At 36.7% G+C, this 12,198-nt stretch overlaps 1 protein-coding gene across 2 annotated transcripts in view; it reads left to right on the forward strand.

Annotated features, from left to right (window-relative positions):
- The window catches only part of opcml (opioid binding protein/cell adhesion molecule-like), a 239,027-nt gene that overhangs the window by 121,672 nt on the left and 105,157 nt on the right, over positions 1-12,198 (forward strand). The gene's annotated exons all lie outside the window — the stretch shown is intronic.

The raw sequence follows: 12,198 nt of genomic DNA on the forward strand, positions 1-12,198 counted from the left end.
AGGACATCAATGTGGCATTGTGAAGCTCTCAGCTGTGGTGACAGCTACACACACACACCCACACACACACACACACACACACACACACACACACACACACTCTCTCTATTTCTCTCTCTCTCTCAAACAGAATTTCACAGCTGAAAAATTATGATTTTATTGGTTCGCCATTAGGTCTTTGAACTCCATAATGGATGCTGAGTTTCAGATTATGAATCTGTCAGTGCTTCAACTTTTAATTGAGACAGATGATCCACTTAATCGGCATATGAGTTTGAAACAAAGTTCTGGTCCTCAGTTGGCAGTTCACATTAATGCAGCCATGAGTCAACAATTCTTGAATCTTGTGCAAGAAAAATTGTGATGGCAAGCATGGACAAGAAATTAATTCACTCTTAATCAAGCTGCTCTTGACATGACTATTAATAATTAATAATAATAATGTAATCTCAATTTTAAACAAAGCATTAGTATGTATTAAACAAATGAATTACTCATAATGTGACTCACTTGACCTCTATGTTTTTGTTCTTCATGTGTGCGGTTGTAAGTGTTAATGTGTTGCTTTGTCCTTCTGTGTTGATTGAATACGTATAGTTGTGGAATTTAATATTATGTAATGTAGAGTTATGTAACATTTTCCTCTGCATTTGTTAAGTCACTTTGCTGAAGATTAATAATTGCTTTGTTAACAATTATTTAACTAACTTGTGCTACAAACTTGTATAATGCATAAATCATTTGCACTTTGGCTGAGCGAATGTCTGCTCATTAATGCGAGTTATCTTTCATCCCTGGGTATACAGCTTGGAGTTATGTGTTTATCCCGTATGCATTTTATGCTTCGGAAAGGTCACTAATTGCAGAACACTATGACTAAATTTCAGCATACTGAAAATGATCTTTTAAACACAAAAATGATTAAACTTGATGAAATTATAAAAGTTGGAGAACTGGAAGTTTTTTCTTTTCAATTTAGTCATTGCCAATTACTTCACACTGTTCTCATATATTGCAGAAGTAGGACTAGTGAGGGCTAACACATGCTTCCAAACATACTTTGAGGAGACATTAACCGCCATCTGCTGTGCTCTTACAAAAGCCTATGATTCGTTTCTGTTGCTATAATAAACAAGGGAGAGAGTAAAGTCTTCATCCACAGAGCAGGCCCAATCAATTTCTGAATGGCTAGGGCAGGGGTGGCCAACCAGTCAAGAGACCTGTGTTACTGTGTTACCGCAAAGAGCCACATCATACACATGGGCACACCCGAACATCACCCATCCCTTCCTCTCACACTAGATTTCAACAACTTCACTGAGGCATTTTTTTTTTTAATGAACTCCCTTTCATTGTATGGCTTTTTAGCTTGTTTAATGTTTAAAACCAGTTAAAACTGTATCTGCTTTTCTGCCTGACTTTTCAAAGTGACCAACTTGTGTTTGTAAAGTTCAGTCCCTTTTGGAAATTCTTGCTCGATGTTAGCATGTTAGCATGGAGTGAGCTGAAGTGGCGCTGAAGATTTGAAGCTTTGAAATGCGCTAATGACGCCTGACATAAGGCAGAATGACTTGTCATTACGTTTAACAAAAAAAATAAACTCTCCCACTCTGTTAAAAACGTCCTGTGTTCATCTTCATATTTTCGTTTTGCTCTGCATTTTTTCCTGCCATTTTGAGAGCGAACTTGACACAAAATGTTTACTTAAAATTTAAGTAAACAAATTGCATATCGCAATTTGTGTTTGTGTTTTTTTAATGTGCGTGTTCGCTTCGCTTGAGTTCATTACTGTATTTTCGTCAAATGCGCATGTGCGTGAGATGAAAATACCGCAAAGTTTTCCAGTAGGGGCAAGATCGTTTAAGTTCTAAAAATACCGTATTGAACTCAAGCAAAGCGAACACGCACATTTAAAAAAAAAACACAAACACAAACTTCGATATGAACGTAAGAGCCGCATGAAACCAGGCAAAGAGCCGCATGTGGCTTGAGAGCCGCTAGGGCATCATCCGACTTTGAACATTTGATCTTCACACAATAGCGCAAACTTTTTTTTTTTATTGCACCACGTGGGAGTTCCTGAGAAGAGCTGAAAGTTGACCACTGAAGAACATTATTGATTAGTCTGAAGGTCTTACTCAGAGCACTGGTTTACCTCCTGACCCGATCCAGACTGCTGGGTTTTTAATGAACTCACACCATCAGGGAGCATGAAATGGGAAATTCTGGTCCCATTTTTGAGCTTCACTGAAGTCTTTGCCTTTTCAACCTAATCTTACACTAGCAGACAAAATGGAAGGAATTTTAACATGGCTTTTTTTTTTTGTATTTCATGTGAATAAAAATATTCTGATGAAATAAAAACAGAACAGAACTGACTCGAACTGACATCTAACCTTGAATGTCTGGACCTTTTCATATTTTTTGTGGCACATCTGCACATCAGTTTGCAATAAAGAGAGGATAAAGATTATTAAATTAGTTTGTGTTATTTTCTATTCAGTTTGCAATCTGGTCAGAATGGAGAGTGCATTTGTCTGTGAATATAACACTGATGATGATGATCATGATGATGATAATGACGGAAACTCATAAAACTCCATAAAATATTGATCACATTTATTAGAATAATATACCCGTTACACAAGTAGTCTTTGTATTCAGTTATATATTACATTTAGGCAACAGCAGCTTCAAGAGAAAAAAAATATAATAAAAATAAATACAAATACATCTTTAAATCTTATTAATTTCAGCAACATCAAATTTGATCCAGGAAGAACCATGAAAAATAAATAATTCAGCAAAGTTCAGCCAAAAGTATCCATTTCAAGTTTTTTTTAAGCTAATGAAGATGTGACTGAAGATGTGGTCTTAATGTTGGTAGAGATCTACAAGTGTGAATCAAAAAAAAAAAAAAAGTGTTGTTGTTGTTTATTTACATTTTTCCACGGTTTATAAAAAGTAGCTGTAACAAATTTGTATCTTTTACCCCTAGACGTCATTGAGCGAAAAATGAAATAATTAGCCGGACTCAAATACTGCACTCTTGGCGAAAAACGTGCCAAATGTTCTCTGTGTTATTGTGGAGGGCACAATATGATACACTTAATCACCAGAGACATTATCAGGAGAGGCTAATGACTATGACTACATAAAGTCGCCCTCTCAGGAATTCTGACCTGCCTAGAACCTCTCAAGTATTCTCTTGTTTTCCATATTGTGTATATGAACATAATTGGCTCATCTTTTTTTTTTTAGTTAATTGCACCTTTGGGCAACATGCAACACAAGCATTTTGAAACTATCACTTGCCTGGTGGGCTAGCTAATGAATTTATGATTTGTAGTAGACTCAATATACTTAATACCTACATTTACAACAAAGAGGGACTTGCTGACCCATTAGTAGAAAAGCAAACATTCCCAAATCACATTCTTGAATATGTTTTCGAATGCAAATTCTAACACGAATGTAGGCTTTATTCTATTATCTGAATTGGAATTTAGAGTCTTGTAACTGTACAACATACCAAGCATGATGTAGTCATATGTCCTGACTATTTCTCACCAATGATTCATTCTAAGATGCACATCTAGCTATAAATCACATTTATATCTATTCACAAGCAGTAAAGTCTACTTTTAAGGTCTATGCAAGAATTTAAGGAATCGTACAGACCTTTAGATCAAAAGTCAGGATTTAAAAGCTTCATTTATAAATTAAGCGTTGTAACAAAAATGTTCAATTGTATGATGACCGCTGACATCTCAACAGTCAGTCTCACATTTTCCTACTCGGTTTGCTTGAAAAAGCAGCTTAAACTTGCACAGTTGCCACAATTTACTATGCAGCTCCACGGCACGAATTGTCCAGATTATAATTTTTTTCATTATAAAGTATAAAATGACATTTCATAGCCACCTGGTTACCTTTGTCATTGGATATGTGCAAAAAATACAAGAGCCTTTTTTAATTAGCGTATCATTATGCAATGATAATGCTAGGCACTCAGTGTTAGATAAGTTTCTAGAGTTGGAAACCAGCGCCTTCATTATAAGTAAAAAATTAGCCAATGAATTAATCTCTAAATGAGATGGCATGCCATGGGAAGGTGCCCTCGGTGGAGCCACAGCTTTGGCTGCCACCGATAGCAGGGATAATTGATAGTCTAAAGGGCTCTGATCATGCCCTCGGAATAAAATTATTTATTTTACAGAAAGCCGTGAAAGAGAATCTATCGTGCTGAGGTCAGGAGGGTCAATGTTGTTGTTCTCCTCAGAGTGCATTGCTCTCATTTGTCTGCCTGAGGGGGGGACACATTTGTCCTGCAAATAATGGAATGCTTCTGGACCGTGTCGGAACATCTGATAAAATTAGCTCTGGAGCAAGGGCACACGAGACCACCTTCATAAAGCTCCGGCAGGCGTTCTTCTGAAGATCTACTTTCAAACACAAACTCAATGTTCAGCTGTGTGTGTCAGGGATATAAGGATGGTCAAATGCCACAGCTTGTAATCAAGTAGTTAAAGCGATCATGGCAGTGCAGTTGTGTGTAAGATGGACTTTGAATAGAATGACCTTTAGCATTAGTTGTTCATTCAGGCCAAAGAGCAAAGAAGGAACCGAGGACACTGAAAAGCTTGTACATTGCTTATAAAATATAAAGATAAGGTTTTGATAACGATTTGAACTTTCAGGCAGCCCTCAAAGGCCCTGCGTAATCAGTGACTTTTTCAGATAGAAACCCTAATACCAATAGGAACCAGTGGGAATATGGAGGAAGCTTTGTTTTTAAGCTCTACTGCAAATATGAAGAAAAAAAAAATAAATTAAAAAAAAAAAAAAAAAAAAGATATATATATATATATATATATATATATATATATATATATATATATGTGTGTGTGTGTGTGTGTGTGTGTGTGTGTGTGTGTGTGTGTGTGTGTGTGTGTGTGTCTATACTGTAGATGTATCACTGAAGTGGGATTTTAAGATTGGACAGTATCAACATTGAGCACACCCCTCACACTTGAGCAACCATTTTAGTATATTTTCTCAAGAAACAATACTTAAGAAATTAAACGGATATAATTTAGAGTTCATTTACATTTACATTTATTGAGTGGACGCCCTTATCCAGAGTGAAATACAAAAGTGCATTGAGCCTCTATTGATTAATAAATCAACACTAGTTCGCTAGATTACAAACTTAAGATACCTTCAGCCTACAATTCAAAGGACTTTTTTTTTTATGACAAAGCAAACTAGGAAAGTGCTAGTTTAAGATATTCACTCGTTGCTTAAAGATAGTTAGTGACGTCTAGGGGAAGTTTTGCGAGCAGTGACTGAGAGGGAGATCAGAGAATTGTGAAAAGTTATCCTGAGAGCCTGACCTGGAGATATAGTAGTGAATGTGCGGCTTGTATAGCAATACAGATTTACTGTCCTTTAAAAATTACTCAACATACAGCCATTATTGTCAAAATAACTGCCAACAAAAGTGAGGACACCCTAAGTGATAACAGCTGTACGTGGTGTTAACATGCAAAGACACATGTCCTATTCATCATGTTCATGTTTTTGTCTGATTGACAGGCCCATACAAATTTGTTTATCTTTTACTAGAGCAGTTAAAATGTGGTGCCTTGAGTACAAATCTCTCATACTGACCACTGGATGTTCAACCTGGCACCTCATGGCAAAGAACTCTCTGAGGATTTGAGAATTAGATTTGTTGTTATCCCCTGTCTGACCTCTTCCCAGAATCTCACACTGCACTCAGTTTCCCTTCTTTAGTTTTCAACATCTTGTTCTTTTATTTTATTCCTCTCCTCCTCTTCTTCTTCACCTCCAAAGCCATCCTACAGACCACCATCCGATGCTGTTTACCTACACTATCCCCCGCCAACACCTTACAGTCTCCAATCTCTGTCAGGTTGCACCTCCTGCATAGAAAATAGTCCACCTGTGTGCACCTTCCTTCACTCTTATATGCCACCCTATGCTCCTCCTTCTTCTTAAAATATGTATTTTCCTCTGCCATTTCTATCTTTTTAGCAAAATCTACCACTATCTGCCCTTCCATATTCCTTTTCTTAAGGTCACACCTGCCATCACCTCCTCATCACCTCTGTTCCCTTCACCTACATGCCCACTGAAATCTGCCCCAATCAGCAATCTTTCATTCCTATGTACACCATCTACCACTTCATCCAACTCACTCCAGAATTTTTCCTTCTCCTCTATCTCACAACACACTTGTGGAGCATAAGCACTGATGACATTTATCATTACCCCTTCAACTTTCAGCTTCACGTTCATCACCCTATCAGAAACTCTCTTCACCTTCACTACACTCTTACTGTACTCTTCCTTCAGGATCACCCCTACACCATTCCTCTTTCCATCCACACCATTATAGAACAGTTTAAACCCACATCCAATGTTCCTGACCTCATTCCAATTCCACTTGGTCTTCTGAACACACAACATATCTACCTTTCTCCCCTTAAATATATCAGCTGCCTCTTTCCCTTTACCAGTCATAATACCAACATTTAAAGTACCAACCTGAACCTCTACTCTTCTACACTTCTCCTTTTCTTGCTGTCTCTGTAGACGTCTTCCGCCTTTCCTTCTCCTCCTTTGGCCAAGAGTAGTCCAAAAGTAGTCCAATCTGTTGGCTAACAGTACCTGTGGTGGTCGTTGGTAACCCAGGCCTTGACCGATCCGGTATGAATTTCTGATTTGTGATCCACATATTTGATTTGGCACGTTTTACACTGGAATCCCTTCATAACGCAACCCTGCTCATTTATCCCAGCTTGGGACCGGCACTAAGAGTGCACTGGTTTGTGCAACCCTAATGGCTGGGTTAGATGTACCACTGCATATTAAATAGCTTTTTTATGGCCAACAGCAAGGATGGGTGGGTTATTGGAAGGATGGATGGAAATATAAGTTAATGCATGAATTTGTACAAATTATGTATTAAATTTAGTGGATAAAAGATGGTATGACAAGAAAGTGAATGGTAGATTTGTGTATGGATGGATTTATGTATGTATGTATAATGGATAGAGAGGTGGGAAAAACTTTCAGTGGTCTTTTCCATTAGGCTGTAATGCAGGGAGCCACTTTATTTATTCACTGAATTGTTGCATTCAAGTGATTTCAAGCTCTGCCCAACATAAATAAGTCTTTGGTGCATGCTCATGGAGACTTTTTTTATCAAGATGTTGACAGGATGCAAGCTCTTTCTCATCTCCTGCTGAAATTGCTGTTCCAGAAGAAGCTGATTCCAAAAGGCTTGGGGCTACTGCAGTGCTCCATCCACAGATCTACAGATAGCTGCTTACAGATTTGTAAAATTGCTCTTTCTTTCTATTCAAGCAGCACCACAGCACACTTGTAGAATCGTATGAAGGCATTGTGCATTGCTGAAATCTTGTATTGCCAGAAATAGTGATACTAACTGAACAGACGTTTCTGGTTATTTTCTATTATTCCTATTGGTTTCTGAATGAAAGTTTATATCTAAGAGGTCACTGATCATAGTGGGCATTACTTGAAAGTGCAATATATCAAAACCCGTGAGTGACAGGTAAATCATCTACCGCCTTTTTCTTTTGGTTTCATGATTTTTTTGAAACATTTCAAAGCAGAATTCTTATATTATCAGCATTTATGGATGTAACAGTGTTAAAAAAGTCAACATTATTCTCAAGCTGAAGAATGTGCAAAAGCTCTAATAGATATTAATGCATTTTTATTGAAATGGATTGTCTTACAGTTTTTTGTCTTACAGTAATTTGTCATTTATTTCTTCTCAGTGACCACTTTATGCTGGTTAGAGTTCAATTTAATCTGCATATGTCATTTTGAAAACCTGTCATTCTTAACTATGATGAATCAATTATATAATGCTTTCTATTAATGTGACGTCAGTTTTGATATAACAAAAAGGTGTTAGGAATCAGATCAGGAAAATACAGGAAAAAGTGTGCATACTCGACGTGTAGATTTTCAGCTGTAATTTAATGTCTTTTAGAAGAATTGCATTCATAATTGTTTGGGAATTACACAGCGAATCTCTTTTCACAGGCTTTGCTATCTGGCAACAAGACGTTAGCAGCAGATCCTTTAAGTCCTGTAAGTTGTGAGGTCAGGCCTCCATGAATCAGACTTGTCCAGCACATCCCACAGATGCTTGATTGGATTGAGATCTGGGGAATTTGAAGGCAGAGTCAACATCTTGAACTCTTTGCCATGTTCCTCAAACCATTTCTGAACAATTTTTGCAGTGTGGCAGGACACATTATCCTGCTGAAAGAGGCCACAGCCACTAAGGAATACCACTGTTATGAATGGGTGTACTTTGTCTGCAACAATGTGTAGGTAGGTGATACTTGTCAATGCAAAATCCACATGAATGACAGGAGAAAAGATGACTGTTATATACTGGAGAATAAAATTTAATAGTAAAACAAAATCTAACTTTTTCTAACCGTTATAATACACACTGGTATAGTTATTATTATTATTATTATTATTATTATTATTAATGATAAAATCAAATGAACAAACAAATTGAATTGAATTTACACTCAATCAGATTCATCAGTGCAGAAAAATATTAAGAATCATACTAATTTATCATTTGCTGTAACTGTTTTAATCTTTAAAGTGTAGTTGGTGGTGTTCATTATGATAATAATTAGTATTATCATTATTAATGATAATAATACTAATAATAAACCAATATATTTTCTTATTATATTTGCTGCATCCATTCCTAGTTCTTATTAATTATTGCTAAACAACAGTTAAATGTTAGGGACGTATGCCACAATACCCCTATAAGCTTGTATAAAAAGTGTATTGTGACATAAATCTTTATATTGAAATAAAATAGAAAATAGAAGTAAGAAAATGTAATTAACCTATTTTTCGGACTACTTTTTTCCCACGTTTTGAATCCCGCGGCTCAAACAATGAAGTGGCTAATTTGTGGATTTTACCTGGGTTTTTCCTGGTTTCACAAAATTCAAGCCAAAAAACTGAGACACATAACATTAGACCAATGAAAATTTTTCTTAGCAACAGGGTTACAGGTTGGTCAAAAAAACTTAGAACTGAGCATCAGAAAATAATAAGGACATATTCCTCGGTCTTGCACACATGCAGTAATACCGGAAAAATGCGGAGGCAGCCTATTCCCAAAATGCCGCTTTGCTCTTAAAGGAGCCACAACATATTTCACCCGTTACACTGTGTAACAGACACTGTCTTTTGTTGAAGCCTGTGTAAAGTTCATTAGTTTCAGTGTAGGCTTATAGACAGGTGCGGCTTATTTATGTTCAAAATAAAAATCTTTGTCAAATTCAGTGGGTGCGGCTTATATATGGGTGTGCTTAACAGTCAGGAAATTACGGTACAAGAAAGAATATTTCCTGTATAATATAATTGTGTAATGGTTTATTGTTACTTACAGACAAGGACATTTCGTTAAATTGCTGGAGACCAAGCTTATTTTCCCATTTTAAAAAAATTTATTAAAATTTTTTTAAAAGTTTGCAGAATGTTTTTATGCTTGTTTTTTGATGTGAAGTATTACTCTCTTGCTGGTGCGATTTCAGGTCTGTCCGTATGTTTATATTTGATTTTACTCTCAGATTTGGGTTGGTTCTTGCATCGCAGCATGAGGGGCATCGCTGTTCCACCAAATCCATCATTACTGTGCACTGAAGCTTGGCCTTGACAGATATTGACAGTATGAGAAAATAAGCATGTAGCAGAAGTCAGCTCTGGTGCACCTTTGGGGTATGTAAAAAACACTGACATCATGCTGTTAGAACTATTCATATATATTTATGATGCAGTCTCCAGAAAGCATTTAGCTCTAAATCGAGTTGGTATTGATTCATTTATTTGTGCCTGCCTGGAGAATCTCCTTTTTATTCCTTTTTTTCATGTGTTATGCAGCCTGCAATGTATTAACAATTGGAAAGGCATAAATGCAGAGAACGCAAAGCCGTAAGCGTGTACCGTGCCATTCAGTTTCGTTTTTTTTTATGTTTTGCGGATGATGCTGTAGGGCTGCATGGTAAATTGCATCGCCTTTGAGCAGGTTTAAGCTGCTTTCTTCAGGTGAATCGAAGGGGAAGCGGTGGTACCTGTAGGTAATGATTGGAACTCTTATCACAGTTATGCTAGTAGGAATACTGTCTGACTGCCTTTTTAAAAAATGTTATCATCGACTGCATTTTACTAGTCATCATGTTTGACTAATTTTTATTTTTGAACATATAGTTTAATGCTTTTAAAACTGATAGCTGTTAGCAATGTATGATTACTATTCAAAAAACAAGGCAAAACAGAAAAAACAAACATGCATGCACACGATTAAAAAATATATATTTTTATAGAACACTTTCATGAATTGCTCGTTCAAAATAAGCTACTTTTTAGCATTTGTAGATCTTTGTGGTGCATTTGACCATGAACCGATTCTGCTAAATTTTAGGACGCCAAACTAACCTGATTTAATTGTTTCTTTGGTGATTGGAAGATTTAAAAAAAAAAAATCATTGTACGTACATAATAACATAAGAGCAGCTTAAGATTGTCTGATACTTGAATAAAGACCATCTTGCATGTAATGATTATAATTTGTGAATTTTCCCCACAACCTAGCATTTCTCTATAACATGGCAGCTACCTGCAGTGAAGCAAGCATCACATTTTTTTCTAGCTGGTGTTTATAATGCATCACAAGGCAGTTGAACATGCTGAAAATACAGCACTGTTTGTCCCCTCATGCATACAGAAAAAATGTGTACTCTCTTGTACATTTATGTCAGTAAATATGTTTTTTTTTTTTTATGGCTTTTAATTTGTTATCTCAGGTGTCAGTAATGAAACATTTTATTGTATGCCAGCACAGGTTGTACTTTCTTTCGACTTCTCCTGTTAGGGGTCGCCACAGTGGATCCTCCGCATGTTTGATTTGGCACGTTTTTACGCTGGATGCCCTTCCTAACACAACCCTCCCCGATTTATCCGGGCTTGGGACCGGCACTGAAAGTGGCTGGGGTTGGTTCCATGACCGGAGATCGAACCCGGGCCGCAGCGGTGAGAGCGCCGCATCATAACCACTAGACCACCAGGGAACTAGCACAGGCTGTACTAATATACAATAAACAATCTGAAGGTCAAATTAAAAATGTAGTCAGAACACATGCGAACATTGAATGCAGTGCAGAGATTGTATGTAACGAAGTGCAAATACTTTTCTTTACTTTCACTCATTACTTTGTTTTACACAAATATCTGTACTTTCTACTTCTTACATTTTCAAACCAGGCTTGTTACTTCGGTTGTAATCAATTTGGTAACATAATACATTTTTTCCTTTTCACTTTGCACCGTTTTCAGCCCATCAACCTATTTCTTGTCATTGAGTGGCTTTTTCAATCTACCACTGGTGTATCATTTCCTGACTCTCACACACCACAGACGTAGGCTAGCCTATGAAGCTAACAATTCGCAAGGCAGAAGGCAACAGGAAGTATGTGGTTAACGTGGATGAGACAGAGGGAGTCGGCGATGTGAACATGACAGGATGTAGACATTCCTGATCATCATCACCATTTTCTCTGCTTGTGTTCTATATGGTGGTTGTTCAGCCTGGATCCATTCATTAGAAAACTAAAATTGGAATCCTTTCATATCATTATATTAATATGATTTGAGGTGCAGTTACCAGCGTGAGACTAAAACACATAGTAGTAATTGTTACTTTTAATTTAAGTACATATCAGTCTTGGTCTTAGTCTCATAAATATCTCTACTTCTACTTAAATGAAGGTTTGTCACCTCTGATGCATTAAACTGCAATCAGACTAAACAGGGAAGAAGCAAATGTGCTCGGAAACAGAAACAGTTAAAACAAGAAAGGCAATCAGAAAAAAGCTTTGACTTATTGCTAGTGTAGTGTTAGGAGATAGATTTCACACTGAATGAATAAATAAAAACCTATTTAAAGTCAGCATGTGATTAGAAATAGATGTTGTGACTTATACTGCATTAGAAGTGAGTGTTTGGAATGATGTTAGAATGATGATTTTTCAGCATAATGCAAAGTTTGGAAAACACTCAAATGCCTTAAAGTTCATTTTCTGTTAGCCCATGTCG

Source organism: Silurus meridionalis, chromosome 11 (genome assembly GCF_014805685.1).
Source record: "Silurus meridionalis isolate SWU-2019-XX chromosome 11, ASM1480568v1, whole genome shotgun sequence".
NCBI classification, from domain to species: Eukaryota; Metazoa; Chordata; class Actinopteri; order Siluriformes; family Siluridae; genus Silurus; species Silurus meridionalis.